The sequence below is a fragment of the Protopterus annectens genome, chromosome 2.part1 (genome assembly GCF_019279795.1).
Source record: "Protopterus annectens isolate FY-2018-M chromosome 2.part1, PAN1.0, whole genome shotgun sequence".
NCBI classification, from domain to species: domain Eukaryota; kingdom Metazoa; phylum Chordata; order Ceratodontiformes; family Protopteridae; genus Protopterus; species Protopterus annectens.
Genome location: NC_056729.1, coordinates 972,366,779 through 972,383,753, shown reverse-complemented (window position 1 = coordinate 972,383,753; position 16,975 = coordinate 972,366,779). Strand labels below are relative to the sequence as shown.

Below are 16,975 nucleotides of genomic sequence, written 5' to 3'. Positions count from 1 at the left end.
TGTAAATTCTCTCAGAGGTAGTAAAAAAAATTGTAAATGACTATCAAGAGAAATTAAGAATTAGAGGAGTAATTTCTGCAACTTTTTTCTAGTATATGTGTACTGCATAAGTGCAGCTTAGTTTTTATTTGCCAGATGTGTTTTGGTTATATCGTGTCTTTCACTTGTATGAAACCATCTTTTACATGATCTGTTTGGGTCCAGGGCCATTCAGAGCAGGAAAGAGCAACTTATCTTGAAAGGTTTGCTTCCCTCTCAAGACATGTCTACTACTCCCAGGCCAGCTTCAGCTTCACTGGGCAGCAAAGTAGAGAAAAGGAATGCAAAGGAAAAGGAGACGTTGAAGGAAAAACAGAGAGAAGCAGATAAATCTACAGAGAAAAGATCTGAGGAAAAAATGTTCTGAAGATAAAAGGTCTGAGAAATCCAGAAAAAAAAAAGTGTCTGGATCTGACAGTTCCTTCTGGCCCAACACCTAAAACTGCAAGGATGGATCCACCAGTTATCCAGATCAAACATCCCTCTTTTCTAGATACATTCTTAACGAAGCAGGTGAGTCCTAGGCTCCATTCTCCCATGTTACAGGGGAGACCATACTTGCCTCTGTCAGTGGCATAGTCATCACAGTGGGCTCTGTCCACCAGAAGCCTTACCAAGATGGATGTTGACTGTATGATAAGGAAATTCTTAGGAGACAAATCCAGCTGAGAGTTCTCCTGGCTTTGACCTCGCCAGGTCCTCTGGTTGTGGGTCCAACTACCACTCCCCTTTACCTTCCAGTACTGGAAAGCCCTTTGGATCTGATCCCAACAAGTCCAAGCCCTTCCAGTGCACCTCAGTTGGAGCAGACAGTTCAAGGAACATTGGATGTTCGTGTTTCACTGTTGCAACCTTACCTTCTCTACTACAGTTCTCTCTGATCAGGATGAGTCTTGGAGCTTAATTGTCGGTGCTGGGATTCTGATGGTAGTGTTGACTCCAAAGTTTTCAAAGCTGTCTCTGCATTTGATTGCTCAGGCTGGAGGTCATCCTCTAAGCTGACCTCAATTGGACCAGGGAAAGTAATTGAGGCTTTAGAGGAGAAACAGTTCCTAGGCTCCTATTGCAGCATCTCCTTTCAAGGCTTTTGAATGAGTCTTGGCTAGGACAAGAAATCTGGTGCCTCCCTCGAGTTCAGATCTGTCCCAACTCCCAGTGGACCTTGTGACTTATTACTCTTGTTCTTATCAGCAGGTATAGTAAGTACCCATAGACGTGATGGATACCCACCACTCACTCGAGTTCCCAGGCTGATTCAGACCCATTTCCAGAGGTCCCCCGATACAAGGTCCTAGAAGACAGATGTTCAAGTGGAAGCACTCTTCAGAATTTGTCACTGAAGACACAGATTTAGATGAAGATGAAGGGTCCTCTTGATCCCCCCAGAAGATTTCACATTTGGTGACATCCTAGAATTGATGAAACAGACGGGGGTTGGTCCACAGAAACCCCTTCCCCTGACAAATTTGATTTTCCTTGAGGTCTTTGGTACTGATTCATCTGCATCCTGGGTGGTGCCATCTGCTGATGCCCTCATCGCTCATGTGACACAATGGGCATGGAAGGACCCTGATGTAGTGAAACTTATCCTTAAAAAGTGGGACAGGATTTTAGTGGCTCAAAAGGATAGGAAACGTTGGACTAAAGGACCACCAGTAGATGCAGTGGTAGTAGCAGCAGGCACAGAAAAGGAACTGCCTGAGGAGAGCTGTTCTGTTCACTCCCCTAACAGGGAGTCAAGGGCCCTGGACAGATGGGAGAAATGGACTTGTGCTTCAACAAATTTTTCACTTAGAATGCTGAATTACCTCACACATATGAGTTGTTTTCAAAGGGACCTGGCCAAAAGAGCTTTCCATATCCCTCGTGGGTAACTCAAGAAACTGTGAACACCTAACTGTGTACCCTACAGTCCACTTTTAATGTGGCCATGTGTCTTTTTCTTAATGCAGCAGATGGGACAGCTAGAGCAGCAGGAGCTGGCAACAACATGCGTCAGAATGCCTGGATGCTTATTTATGATTTTATGGAAAGCTTTAAGACATCCTTTATTAATGCCCCATTTGATGGATCCACCCTTTTTGGACCACAGGATAAAGAAATGCTTACTAGGCGTGAGCAGGATGGTAAGACCTTGTCTGCCATGGGAATCTTTTTCTACACCCCACAGAGAACCTTTTCTAGGAACCAAAAGGGTGGCAATAAGATTTGGTTCAGAAAATCACAGGGTTATCTCCAAAACACTCATGGAGACAGATTCCCCCTCCACACTGAAGCAGAGAGGGAGGTATCTCAAATGGACATTGCCCCAGGGGCAGAGATGGACTGCAAAGTCAAGAGTTTTTGTGGTCCTTTCACCAAGAGTAACTGTTGTACTCTTGGTAGCAGTTGGGGGGGGGGCACTTATCCTTACACAAAAATATTACATTGGATTTTGAATGCTAAGTATCATCACCAGCAACTATGCCACTCTTCTCATATCCTCCAAAAAAGAAGTTAAAGTTCCTGATGCTCCACCCAGTCAGTTGGAATCTGCAACAACAGAGGTTTCAAGGTTGCTAGAAAAAAATGTCTTCCAAAAGGTCCCCCGAGACCAGTTAGGATTTGTGACTCTGTTGCAAGTTCTTTTCAGTCCCAAAGAAGACAGAGGACTTCAGGCCAATTTTGGACTTCACACATCTCAGTCAATTAGTGAGACAGACAAAGATGTCCTTCTATATCACTGTTGCAGTATTCATAACTGAAGGGGTCTCCTGCCAAGGATAGCTCAATGTCCTGCCAGTATACCAAAGCCTTTATAGGCATTGAACGTCACACATATGCTCTCATCGCAAGGCATAGGGCTTAAAGGTGATGTATGGACATGGACACTCAGAACTTCTTTGCTGCCAGTCTGAACTCCATCATTGAATGCCGGTCTGAGCGCCCTTCTGCTGTGATGGTTTTCAAGCTGCATTTCAGATAAGTGCCCCATTTGGAGTTCCTTCTTATCTTTCTTTTTTTTTTTTTAGTGCTGTTGGACTCATGTCATCCAGAAAGGGAAAATGTCAGTGTGGGAGGCAGAGTCCCCATAAAGACCGTCATGACCAGTGTCATTTGTTTGGGTGCTTCCCATGACCATATGCAATATTCTGTCTGCCAGGCTTTTGTCCCTAAGACGTTATGCAGTCATCTACCTTATTTATCTATTTACCTGGAAAACCAGCATCTCAAGCTGTTGGCTAAAGTTGCTGTTTCGGAGTCTTCCCATAGAGATGATCAACAAATGCAGCAGGTTCTTTACCGTGTTCCCTCCAATGGAGGAGTGTTACAAAGAGGTGCTCTTGTCCGCTCTTCTTTATGCTTATCTATCATTACTTCTCATTCCCAAATTTCTGCAGAAAGCATTCTGGTTGAAGAGCATAATTGCACCCTTCTGGCTTTGTCAGATTTAGTTCCCCTTCTTCTGGCCTCTCCTTCTACATCCGCCCTGGATACTGGATCCCATTCCAGATCTCCTGTCCCACCTGACAGGTATGACTCATCCAGACATAACAGGCCTCAAACTGACCAAGCGGTTTCTCCATTACAGTGATTGCTAGACAGCCCAGGCTCTCCTCCCCAGTCCGTCATATTTTATCTTCTTAAAAAGCTTCTACTAGAAATATTTACAAAAGTAAAAAGAAGAGATTTGTATTCTGGGCCCTTAACAGGGAGCTTGACCCCCCCCCCTTCTGCCCCTGTACTGACTATACTTGTTTTCTTTTTAGCTTAAATTTTCAGTGAAAGGGCTAGTTTTTTCTATTAATGTCCAGTTGACTGCTATTTCAAATTTCCATGTAGGTAAAAACAACTTAACCTTAGCTTCTTCTAAATTATGTAAACCCTTTCTCAGATGAGCCATTTTACTTAGACATCCGCCAAAGGATCTATTTCTCCTTGGGATTTAACTGTTGTGCTTCAGGCCCTGACCCAATCTCCTTTTGAACCTTCAACCTGGTGAGATCTAAAATTTTTGTCTTGGAAAAACATTTTTCTAGTCACTGTCACATCAGCTAGATGAGTATCTGATCTGCAGGGTGTATCTTCCAAATCTCCTTACCTGGTTTTCCACAAAGACAGAGGGTCTTTGCATACCAACCCATCTTTTTTGCCTAAGGTACTTCTGAGTCCAACATTAACCCGGCCATTAACCTCCAAATTTTCTTTTCAAATTTCTTAAATAGTGGAGAGTACTTGCTCCATCTTTTGGATGTGCATAGACAACTTCTCTTTTATCTCAATAGATCCAAGGATTTCAGGAATACAAACCAGATGTTTTTCTTTCTCTTTCCTAACAGATTGGGCAAGCCAGTTTTCAAAGTTACTCTGGCCAAATAGTTGACTGTATGTCCTTTGTCTATAGTAAAAGAGGGTTATCCTTGCTTAAGCCTCCTAGAGCTCATTCCATGAGGTCCATGGCAGTCTCCTTGTCCTATTGGTTAAGAGCTTCCATAGATGACATCTGTGCAGCTGCCACTTGGCCTAATGCTCATACTTTTATTGCTCATTACAGTTTGGATTTGGTTTCCAGGAACAGAGCTACCATTGGCAGCACACTACTCTATAATATCCTTCATGATGGCCAGCCAGGCTTAGCATCCATCGGTGTCTCGAGCTCGATTTACCTAAGTGCCAAAAAGATAATAAACAAAAAAACAGGTCCATAGACAGCACTCACTTGCCTCCTGACTCGCATTCTAAAGGTGAGGCGTTTTCGCAGCCCCCTTCAACTTTTGATTCAGTGACCCAGGCTTCTGTTGAGACCCATTTGGAGTTGGATATGCCTTCTGTCCCTCAAGTTCTACAGCTCATATCTTCAGCTCATCTGTTCGGTCTAAGACTGGACAGCCGGCCACGGCTTCTGATGAGTGGCTGCTCACTTGAGACTCTTCACGGCCTAGGGCCATTTCGGTACATCTACAATCTAAAGAGTCAAACACTAGGGCATCACATGCTCCTAGGTCTAAGACCAAACACACACCAAAGAAAGGCATTGTGGCAGGATCTTTTCCTAGGCCTATGAGATTTGATCAAATTAGCTGAAGACCTCATTAACGTCGTAAGATCCAGACAGACTTCAGGGGATGTCACCCCAAGGAAAAGAAAAAGAAACACCCACCCTGAATTCCTCGCTGATCAGAAGAAGAGTCTGATTTGGAAGACTCTGCATCTGAGGAAGGTCCCGCTTACACCTCTTATGAGGAATCTAGTTCAGAGTAAATTCTCCCCTTTGCCTCTCTCCCTGAAGACCTCACCATTGGAGGGATGCTTCATGCTGTGAGGCAACATTTTCAGTGGGATGCAGAAGAATACCTACAGGCCAAAAAGAGACTTAGGGAGTTTTTAGACCTCCCTGAGCATAAACCCCTAGCAATCCCACCTGTCCTGGAAGTAGTGGAAGATATTTTTTGGGATGCTTCCTTAAATTCCTGACTCACTCCCTCCTGCACCCAGAAAGCCTGACCGGTTTTATAAGGTCCAGGACTCTGAAATGTCTGTTTAAAAACCCAACTGCTGACCCTAAAGTGGTCACACCTGGCCCAAGATGTCTTAAGACCAGTAGCTGTAGGAAGTCTTTACCTACTGACAAAGAAAGTAGGGCTCTTGATAGATTTGGAAAGAAATTGTACACTTCAGCTACCCTCACTATGAAGACCCTCAGTTGTCAATTTCATTTGATCAAATGTCAGCAAACCTTTCTTGACCAACTAAAACAAAAGCTGTCTGGTCTAGAGGATAACAACCTTTGTAAGGAACATTTAGATCTGTGCCATTCCAGTTTTCAAGTGGCTAAACACTCCATACACTGTGGGTAAGATGCCACAGAAACCTCCTACAGGGCAGCTGTCACTGGACAGTGATCAGTAGACACGCTTGGCATAGGGAGCAACCCCTCCCTGACCAGGTAAAAGCTAATCTTCTGGATGCCCCACTTGACAAAGAATGCCTTTTTGGGCCTATAGCTGAAGCACTCCTCAAAATGATGGAGGACAAGGCAAAATCTATGCAAACAGTGCAACCCCCGGTTTCAGCAGGAATTTTCTGGCCAAACATTGGTCCTTTCCCACCCAGTCTAGGAGCAAACAGAGAAAACCTCAGAGGGATAGAACTCCCAGGCATAGACCACAGCAACAAAGATCTAGGCAGTAGACCTCAAACTTTCACAGACAAGGGAGTTCTAAGACACCTGCCCCTGCCATAGAGCAATTATGAGACTCCACCCCCCGGCTAGGAGGAAGGCTGTCAGTTTACTATCAAAACTGGACCTATATTATCTCAGATCAGTGGGATCTAAATATTATTGCACATGGTTACAAGCTCACTTTCAAAGAGCGCTTAAAATTCTCAGGATACTCAGATGTACTGCAAAATCAAAAAACTCAGGCTGTAGAACAAATTCAAATTTTATGTTTCCAGAGACCTGTGGAACCAGTTACAGAAGCTCAAACATGGAAAGGATTTTACTCAAGACTCTTCCTGGAACCCAGAAAAGAAGGGTCTTGGTGTCCCATTCTTTACATGTCCTGCTTAAATCTCTATCTCAGGGTACCAAAATTCAAAATGTAGACCCTGCAGAAACTAATATCCATGTTAGCCCCTCAGACATTCATGGTGTCATTAGACCTAAAAGAAGCATACCTTCATGTCCCCATCTCAGAGTCACACACAAGTTTTCTTTTCTTCAGAACAAACTCCAGTCGTTATCAATTTTCAGCTCTGCCCTTTGGACTGTCTACTGTACCAAGGATTTTCACAAAGTTCCTAGTTCCTGCCATTGCTTTCTGTAGGACAAAAGGGGTCCAGATTTACCCCTACGTGGATGATTGCCTAATACAGGCCTCTGACCTATCACAGATTCTGAAAGACCTGAAATTTACCCAGGACTTCCTAACGTCCTTGGGGTTCACTCTAAACCTAAAGAAGTCCATCACTCTGCCATCCAAACAGATAATTTTCCTAGGGGCACTCCTGGACTCTTCCCTCCAAGAGGCCTTCCTCCCCTGGTCAAGGTCACCTTTTTGACCAGCTACTTCCAGAACTTACTGTGCAAGCAGTATATAAAAGTCAGAGAATTCCTCCGAGCTATGGGGTGTATTGCTTCCTGTATACTCATGGTGCCATTAGCCAGGCTACACATGAGGAAGCTCCGGTGGTATCTAAAGATTGTGTGGTGCCAGAGCACTGAGCCCCTGGTCACCAACATACCCCCTAATACCTTGCCTCAAACAAGAACTCACATGGTGGGTACAGGCTTGCACCCAGAATCAGGGTTTGCCCTTCAAATTTTCTCCTCAAGACCAAATCCTCACCACAGATGCCTTGGACATAGCTTGGGGAGCCCATAACCAACATTTCCAAACCATGGGTTGTGGGATTCCCAGACCATGAAGAAGCACATACATTGGAAATAACTCATTGCAGTTCTAAAGGGATTACTGGCCTTCAAAGAGAAATGGATACCAGGTGTGCTGGTAGTACAGACATACAGCACCACAGTCATGTGGTACATAGACAAGGAGGCACACACTAAAACACCCTATGCCTTCTAGCCATGCAAGTATGGGAGACTGCACACTCCATAGGACTGTATTTCCTAGCACGATATCAGCCAGGGGTACAAACCACCCTTGCAGATCACCTCAGCAGCAACTTAACAGACCCCCATGAGTGGCACCTACAACAAGATATTTTCCTCTACATAACTCAAAAGTGGGGAAACCCTTAGGTGAACCTTTTTGCCAGAGATGGCAATGCTCAGCTGGAGAAATTCTGTGCCAGGACAATAAAGCGATTCAGGTCGTAGCCTGCTATATGTCCCCAACTATGTCCCAAGATTCACACTTCATTATTCCTAAGCACCCTGGAGAATATTAGGGTCCAACCTAACACCCTCATACTGGGCGACTTCAACTACCCCTCCATTAACTGGGAAAACTACTCATGTACTAATACACTTGTGCAACGCTTTCTGGAATTCATTAATTCCAGTGCCCTGGACCAGCTCTTCTCACCCTCACTAGAGGTAGCAACGTCCTTGACCTGGTCATTACTAACATGGGCGACCAATGCTCTACACCAATAGCCAACTCCTCCCTGGTTATATGTGATCACAAGCTAATCACCTTGGAAATCCACCCCCCCCCCCAACAAAGGTAACCACCATGAAAAACATCTCCAAAGCTAACTTTGGGCTCCTAAAAACAGGTGGCCAACTTCATGGCACCCATGCAAATGAAGAATAGTTGCATGACCACCAAGTCATACACCAATGCACTGTACGAACACCAATACATGGATCTCGCCACACCCAGTACAACTAAGATGCTCTCCTTAAAAAAAGGAAGCCAATCTGGTGGTCCCCTGCCATAAACAAGCTCTACAACAGGAGGAGGAAACTGATGCGGAATAAGGTGAAGTCCCAAGACTGGAAAAACTCCCTTATCAGCCTCAACAAAAGGTTGAGATCCCTCATCAAATCCTGTAAAGCTAGCTATGAAAACAGAATTGCACCAGATAGTAAAGGCAACCACAAGACCTTCTATAGTTATGTAAAGAATCTCCATGGCATTACCCAGATTTGCTCTGAGCTACTGCACAGTGGTACCTCCTATACCGAGCCAACAGATATTGCAAATATACTGGCGGACAGATTCAGTGCTAACTTTATCCCCCCAAAGGACCAATCACAATACCGGTAGATTGCCAAGCACCCAGTATTACTGCTGCACAGGTTAAAACAGCACTGTCCAAGGCCAAGAGTACAGCTTCTATGGGACCTGACAGTATCCCTGGTTGTGTTCTACATGAACTACAGAGAGAACTGGCACCTCACCAGTGTGCCCTGTTCAATCACAGTCTTGCCTCAGGCTTTGTCCCTACCGAATGGCGCACTGCTGCAGTCATCCCTCTCCACAAAGGAGGAACGACTACAGACCCTGGGAACTATCGCCCCATTAGCCTGACGAGTTTGATATGCAAAGCTATGGAACGCATCATTGTGGACCTAATAAACAAGGATATAGGGAATCTCCAAACTCTGGATCCTACACAGTTTGGTTTTGTGAAGGGTAGATCATGCCTGCACAACTTGGTTGACTTCTTTGAGTCAGTCACCAGAGCTGTGGATGAAGGTAAGGTGGTTCATACAACCTACTTTGATCTGGCCAAGGCCTTTGATACCATTCCCCACTCAGGATTCATAGAAAACCTTATTAAGCTAGGCATCAACGCCTATATCATTAGGTGGGCTGCAAACTGGCTCACAGATAGAACCCACAGTGGGAAAGTAGCTGACTCCAAGTCAGACTGCCGACCAGTCACGAGTTGAGTCTCACAAGGTTCGGTCCTCTCCTGTTTGGTATCTACGTCTCTGAAGTCCAGGCCAACACGAAGGAGCTCTGGCTGACAAAGTTCGCAGATGATTGCAAGTTGGGAGCTATTATTAACTCCCCAAGTGATGTTGACATCCTACAGAAGGGCCTCAATGAGACCAACGACTGGTGTGAGAACCATGGCCTTAAGCTCAGTGCCAAAAAACGTGTCTTCATCCCCTTTGGGAAAAACACGTTTCCCTTGAATTACCACATTGATAGTAGTCCACTGAACACAGAAGGCATTATAAGAGATCCGGGAACACAGGTTGACAGCAACCTCTCTTTTGACCACCACATTGCCACTGTGGTCAGAAAGTCCTTCTATGTGGCACATCTCATTACTAAGGGTTTTGCATCTAGAAAGAAAGAAAAAGGTCATTGTCTCCCTCTACTCTTATCTCATTAGCTCAGTCATCGAGTAAAATGCCCCATTTGGCATGTACCTTACTAGATACCTGCAACAACTGGAGAGGCCGCAAAAGTACTTCACAAAGAGGATGCTAGGCCTTAAACACTTGTCCTGCATGGACAGACTCAAAAAACTCCAGCTATTCTCTGTCTCATATCGCCTACTTAGAGGCGATCTCTGCTTGACTTACAAAGCCATGTCTGACACAGCTCTGATAGAAATGCTACATCTAAAGAAATCCCAATCCCTCCGTACCACACGCTCCAGAGACCTCAACCTCATTACCACAATCAACAGAACATGCTGGAGGTACAGGTTCATAACCCAGAGACGGCCCATGCTATGGAATAGACTTCCCATACATGTCAAGCAGAGCACCTCAGTGGCCTTCTTCAAGAGAAATCTTGATGAGTGTATGGGGAATAGAAAATTCACCCCGGGATCACTCCAGTGGCTCTACTTGACAGAGGCACTAGGAACTAAGGTTGGGTGGCACGATGCCAGGATAATCCTATGGGCTAGGCTTGTAAAGGTTCCAGGGCCATTAGTCTAGTACACACCTATGAACCAATAAGAAAGGCATCAGCATGGAGAAACGGATGCCGCCTTCTTCCCATGGACTCACCTCTTCATTTAAGCTTACCCATCCCTATCTCTTCTGCTTCGAGTCCTTCTAAAGATAGGGGAAGAGTTTCCAAAGACAATTCTGATAGCTCCAAACTGACCAAGGCAGCACTGGTTTCCTTTCCTCCTCCAACTCACCAATCAGAAACCTGGGCAGTTACCACAGAGGGTGGACCTCTTCACCCAAGACAATGGGAGGATAGTGCACCCCAATCTGCAGACTCTGAACCTTTCAGCCTGGATTATCCCTCAGTACCTAACTGCTACACCAGCTTAATTCAACAGATGTAAAACATTCTGAAGGAATCCAGAAGGCCTAGCACAAGGAAATCTTTGCAGCCAAATGGAAAAGATTCTCTGCTTGGTGCCAGATGTACCACCTTGAGCCGAGCTTAGCTAACATTTCGGCCATCCTGGAATACCTGGCCAGTCTATTGGATAAAGGCCTTTCCTGCTCCTCTATAAAAATACTTGCCTCAGTCATCTCTGCTCACATTCCTGTTCTCCTCCCAATCTTCTCACACCCCATCTTGAAACAGTTCCTTAGGTGTGTCATTCACATTAGGCCCCCCAGGAGGAAACTCCCACCTCCATGGGACCTCAACTATGTACTGGAAAAATTGACTTTGCCTCCCTTTGAGCCTGCAGCTAATGCATCTTTAAAATTCCTCACTTGAAAGACTGTTCGTCTTTTAGCCATTTCCTCGGCTAGAAGGATCTCAGAGTTACAGGCCCTTATGGCAGTACAGCCTTTCAATCTGATGTTGTTAATCTTCTTTCCATTCATCACTGATGTGTTCGGTTCCAAGCCCTCAGAACCGAGTTGGCCTCTTTACCAAGCACGCGGTAGACAAAAAAACTCTCGAGCTAAGTCTCTACCCGGAATGTCCTTCTCCCTGTTACCTCCGATCTCGTTTGCCCCGTAGCCGTAAAGCCACGTTTCAGCCGAGCTCTCAGCTAAATGGAACTTTATTTGATATTTGCGTAAAGGTTTTCCTAAATCTTCATATTTTATTGAGCGATTAGTATATCTAGAGTGTTTTCTTCAGTCTGATATTATTTTTTCTTCTTTACTCTACCCGTATTACCGTTGGTAAACTTTTAAGTACCATTGTTGGTACGGCCTTTCCTCCCTTATCCTTGTGGTATTCCTTCAATACCATTGCTGGTATTTTCTTTTCTGTTTCACCTGTTGGCTTTGGTTTTTAGTAAGGTGTTTTTCTATCTTTTCTACACATCTGTGTTGACAATTTTGACTTCTTTGAACGTTGTTTGACTAACTGGATCATACTGTTGACCTGTAGTGTCTCTTTCTATAAGAAGGTTATTTCAGGTTTTAAGCATTGTGCTTCATGTAATGGCAAGTTACCTAATAGTGATTCTCATGATGACTGTGTGTACTGTATGGGAGTGCCCCACCTTTCAGTGCAGCCTCTGTGTGACATTTGTCAGTTTCAGTCAATGCACTCTTAATGAGCACAAAAATAAACTGATTCTGAATGTGTTACTCAGATCCCCCTTTTCAGATGCCATTTCTGCGATGGAGGTCTCATCCCCTCCTACTAAAGACAAAAAGAGGTCCCACTCGGTTCCCTCCTCATCATCGGGTGATCAGGGCAAGCCTGTAAAATGTAAGGTCCCACAGTTGTCTTCGGAGCATAAATCTACCTCTACGTCTCCTTCTTCCTCAGCTCTGAGCATCTCGAAACCTTCGATACCGGTACCAGTTTCTGCAGCGGTCCTACCTCCTACACCTATTATAGACCTTAGTATGCCTGTTTTGACTTTGGCACCTGTGGCCACTTCGGCTCAGGGCACACCTTCAAAGACTTTGTTAGTTACTATTTTGGAACCGACCGTTTTGGCTCCGAATGCCACTTCGGCACCGAGTTTTTTACCAACTTCACTAGAATTGATTCCTCTACTACCGGTCTCGAAACTTGAGACCTCGATGTCGGTAGACCTTGCACCACAGATCCGATGTTCTTCGTGTTTCACTGTTGCAGTCATTACATTTGGGTAATCTGCTGGCAGGTTGCCCTCAGTAGGCCTGATTAACAAAGTCTTGGGTCCTACCGTCGTTGGTATATTTTTGCCTCTAAATATTTCAGTTATTGGTTTAATTATCCAGAAATTTCATCAGTTAGCCATCTGACTACCAGGATTTTGATAAAATGCAAAGATAAAGACAGAGATAGGCTGCTGAGGTCCAAATCTGCCGATGACGCTTCTCCTAAGCTAGTCGCCAGTTCGCCGGTACTCAGTGAGGCGCTTTTGCAGCCCCTGATACCCACTACCTCTGATTCACAGGCCTCTACTGAGACCCATTTGGAGTCCGATATGCCGCAAGATGCTTCAACTATGGAACCCGCAGATGTCTCTACCTTGGATGGGTCCAGAGCCGCTGTGCAGGCACCGGCTTCTGAGGTTGTATTCAGGCCTACGGACTTGCATATTAAACTGGCGCCTCCTTCTTCATTTAGGTCTAAATCTCGAACCATGCCTAAAAAAACAATGCCCAGGCCGCATGCTCAGGCCTCTATGCCTAAAAAACAAATGATAAGAATGGCTGAAGATCTTATAACTCTAATCAGGGGAAGCCAACCTCCCCCTTCTAAGAGACCTAGGGCTGAAGTTATTTATGAATCTTCTCACCAGGATTCTGATTTTATCTGATTCTTCTGATGATCTGAATTTGCTCTTATCTACTTATGAGGATTCTGATGCAGAGGACTCTATTCCCTCTGCTTCCCCTCCAGAGGATTTTTCTTTTGGTGAAACCTTACATACTCTAAGGGAGCATTTCCACTGGGAAAGCCAGGATTTTTCTGATTCAAAAAAGAGGCTTAGGGATTTCTTACGCCTGCCTCAGCATAGGCCTTTAGCTATTCCTCCTGTACTAGACATTGTTGATGATGCTTTTTCGGAATCTAGTTTGGCCCCTGATTCTTTGCCTCCTGCTCCCAGAAAACCTGACAGATATTACAGGGTTCCTGATTCACACAAGTTCCTTTTTAAAAATCCTATTGCGGATCCAGAGACAATTTCACAGGGACCCAAGGGCATTAAGGCCTCTACTGCTAAAATTCCTACCCCTTCTGATAGAGACTCCAGGGCGCTGGATAGATGGGGTAAGAAAGTTTACACTTCTGCAACCTTGGCCATTAGGGCTTTAAACTGCCAGTTTCATATGTTAAAGTATCAGCAACATGTTATTGGATTGCTTAAACAGAAAATGATGTTGATTTCTGACTGTGCGGAAAATAAAGAATTACAGGATTTAATGCATTCTGCTGAACAGGTTGGTAAACATACTTTGCAATGTGGATTTTATTCATTAGAGGCTTCTTGCAGGACAGTTGTTACTGAGTCTGTGCTCAGAAGGCATGCTTGGCTTAAGGAGCAATCTTTGCCTGATCATGTTAAAGCTAAATTGCTGGATGCTCCCTTAAGTCAGGACTGCCTGTTTGGCAACAAGGCTGAGGAAGTTCTTAAAAAGATGGAAGATAAAGCTAAATCTATACAAACTGTTAAAAATTTCTTACAAGTTCAGCCTCCTAGATTTAGTAGGCACTGGCCCTCTAAGAATTGGTCCTTTCCAGCCCCTTCCAGGTCTTCTCAAGCCAAACTGAGACACAGCAGAAAACTCAGGTTTCAGTCCCAGGGGACACACAAGACTAAGCAGTGGGGGGGATGTCCTTCAAGGATGCATCTGCAGTCCTAACATATGGGTTGTCCTGCCTCAGGCAGCCCTTCGGTCGGCCGGATTCCAAAGTCTGGGTCTTGCCTCGGCTGATGTCGCACTTCACCCGACGTCATAGCTGCTGGGGTATAAAGGCATCAGCCGACGCCATTTTCCTCAGTCTTTCTTGCCGCGTGATGCCCGAAGCAGAAGCTGTTCGCAAGTGCCGGTCGGTCAGATCCAGAGATTTCTACTACCGAAGACTTCTAAAAAGCTAAGTACCCCGTTGGGGACTCTTTCTTGCCTTAGCCGATGTCAGACAAAGTAAATAATTGTTTAACTTGTGGGAAACAAATACCTCATAAGGATTTCCACTCTTACTGCCTTCCTTGCTTAGGCCCAGACCACGACGTATCAGCTTGTCTAGCCTGTGCTTCCTTCAACCGACGGACGCTTAGACGTCGGTCGGAGTTTGCAGAGGAGTTTTTTCGTCCCGCTTTTGCATATAAGATGCCGTCGGAGACTCCGACTGCACAATTAGTTAAAAAGCGCAAGGAAAAGGACCGACACTCACGGTCCGCGGTTTCGGCTGAAACCACGGTTAGGCCAACCGCGAGTGTCTCGGTTTCGGCTGAAACCGAGTCCTCGGTTCTTCCTTCGGCCGAAAGCATGCCTCCGATAGCCGAGGCCTCACAGAGCATGGCTGAACCTGCTACTGAAATTACTGCTACAGAAGCAGGCACCCAGGATTTGTCAGACACTATTCCTTTAGACATATCTACCCCTGCACATGGGGCTGCTAGACCCCCTGCTTCTATGTCTATCAAGGCCTTTTCCAGGGCTAAAGCAGCTAAATCTTCTAAGGCCTTATCTGCTAAAACTCCCTCACACAGGCCTACCTCTAGTTCCCAAATACTCAGCCTGGCTGAGGATCTTATTTCTTTGATCAGGGGATCCCAACCTCACCCAGACAGGGCCTCTCAACCCCCTCCAGATAAGAGGTCTAGGACTGAACCCCCGGAACCTGTCTCTACAGACTATTCCTTGGATGACTCAGATATTTCAGACCATCAGGAAGGCCCATATTCTCCTTATGAGGATTCTGATGCAGAAGACTCCATTCCTTCTGCCTCTCCTCCTGAAGAATTTTCTTTTGGGGAAACCCTACATGCTATGAGGAAACACTTCCAATGGCAGGGCCAGGATTTTTCAGATTCAACTCTCAGCAGGTCAGTAATCATTTCTTAAAATGTGGCTATGATGCACTGGAGGCTTCCTTTAGATCAGCTATGACTGGAACAGTGATTCGAAGGCATGCCTGGTTAAAAGAACAACCCTTACCAGACCATGTTAAGTCAAAACTCCTAGATGCTCCTATGAAGAAACAAAGTTTGTTTGGCTCCCCTGCACAGGAGGTTCTAAAAAAAGTGGAAGAAAAAGCAAAATCTGTCCAAACAGTCAAGGATTTCTTACAGGTCCAACCTCCGAGGTTTAGCAGAAATTGGCCTTCGAAGAATTGGTCCTTTCCAGACACCTCCAGAGCACAGAGAGGCAGAAATAGATGCCCAAGAGGCAGAGGTCAATCTAGGGGTGCCTACAGGGGACGTCAGTGGCAACCTGCCAACCAGAGAAGTGCTGCCACAGATTCAACTACAACCACTTACACAGGGCAGACACAATGACTTGGCTCTGGTTCCGCCTACCAGGGAACAACTGGAAGCACCCTTGAGCGGAAAACTAGCCTTATTTTCCGACAACTGGCATTGCATTACAGGAGACAAATGGACTTTACAAACAATAGACAAGGGCTACAGGTTTCACTTCCACACTCTACCAAAAAAGAGAGGAATGCCAAACCTACCACCAAGCCAAAAAACAGAGGCTCAAAGACAAATCAACAACTTACTAAGGATGAAAGCTATAGAAAAGGTACCACCTATGGAACAAGGCCAAGGTTTTTACTCCAGGCTTTTCCTTGTACCAAGAAAAGAAAATCAATGGAGACCTATTCTCGACTTGTCCGCACTGAACACATACCTCATTGTTCCAAAATTCAAAATGCTGACCCTCCAGCAACTTCTTCCCATGCTGGGCAAGGAGTCTTGGCTGGTGACTCTAGATCTCAAGGAGGCATACCTGCACGTCCCTATATGACCAGATTGCAGAAGACACCTCAGATTTCTTGTAGGATCAGAGCATTATCAATTCTCAGCATTGCCCTTTGGCTTATCTACTGCGCCCAGAGTATTCACAAAATGCTTGGCATCAGTAATTGCTCATTGCAGGCTTCAGGGAATTCAAATTTACCCATACCTGGACGACTGCCTAATACAAGCGGACAACAAGGCAAAATTAACAAAATACTTGGAAAATGTCATACAACTGTTGCAAGCCTTGGGATACACAGTCAACATGCAAAAGTCAAGACTAGTACCATCCCAAAGGATAACTTTTTTGGGTGCAGAACTGGATACATCAACTCAGATGGCTTTTCTCACAGAAGAAAAACAAAAGCAACTACCAGTCTATTTCATGACATTAACAACACAACCTCAGCTTACTGCAAGGAAAGTCCTGCAAGCCCTGGGTTACATGGCATCCTGCATAATATTGATCCCGCATGCCAGGCTGCATATGAGAAAGTTGCAATGGTACCTAAGGAATGTATGGTCTCAACACAAGCACAGTCTAGAAGCCCAGATTCCAATAATTCCATGCCTGAAACAAGAATTCCTGTGGTGGGCTCAGGCCTGTCAGTTGAACAGAGGATTGCCTTTCCACAAACCACATCCAAGCCAGACCATCACCACGGACGCCTCAGACCTA

The 16,975-nt window shown here is 45.2% G+C and overlaps 1 protein-coding gene across 1 annotated transcript in view; it reads left to right on the top strand.

Moving 5' to 3' along the window:
- Nucleotides 1-16,975, top strand: part of BOD1L1 (biorientation of chromosomes in cell division 1 like 1) — a 2,284,811-nt gene that overhangs the window by 802,901 nt on the left and 1,464,935 nt on the right. The gene's annotated exons all lie outside the window — the stretch shown is intronic.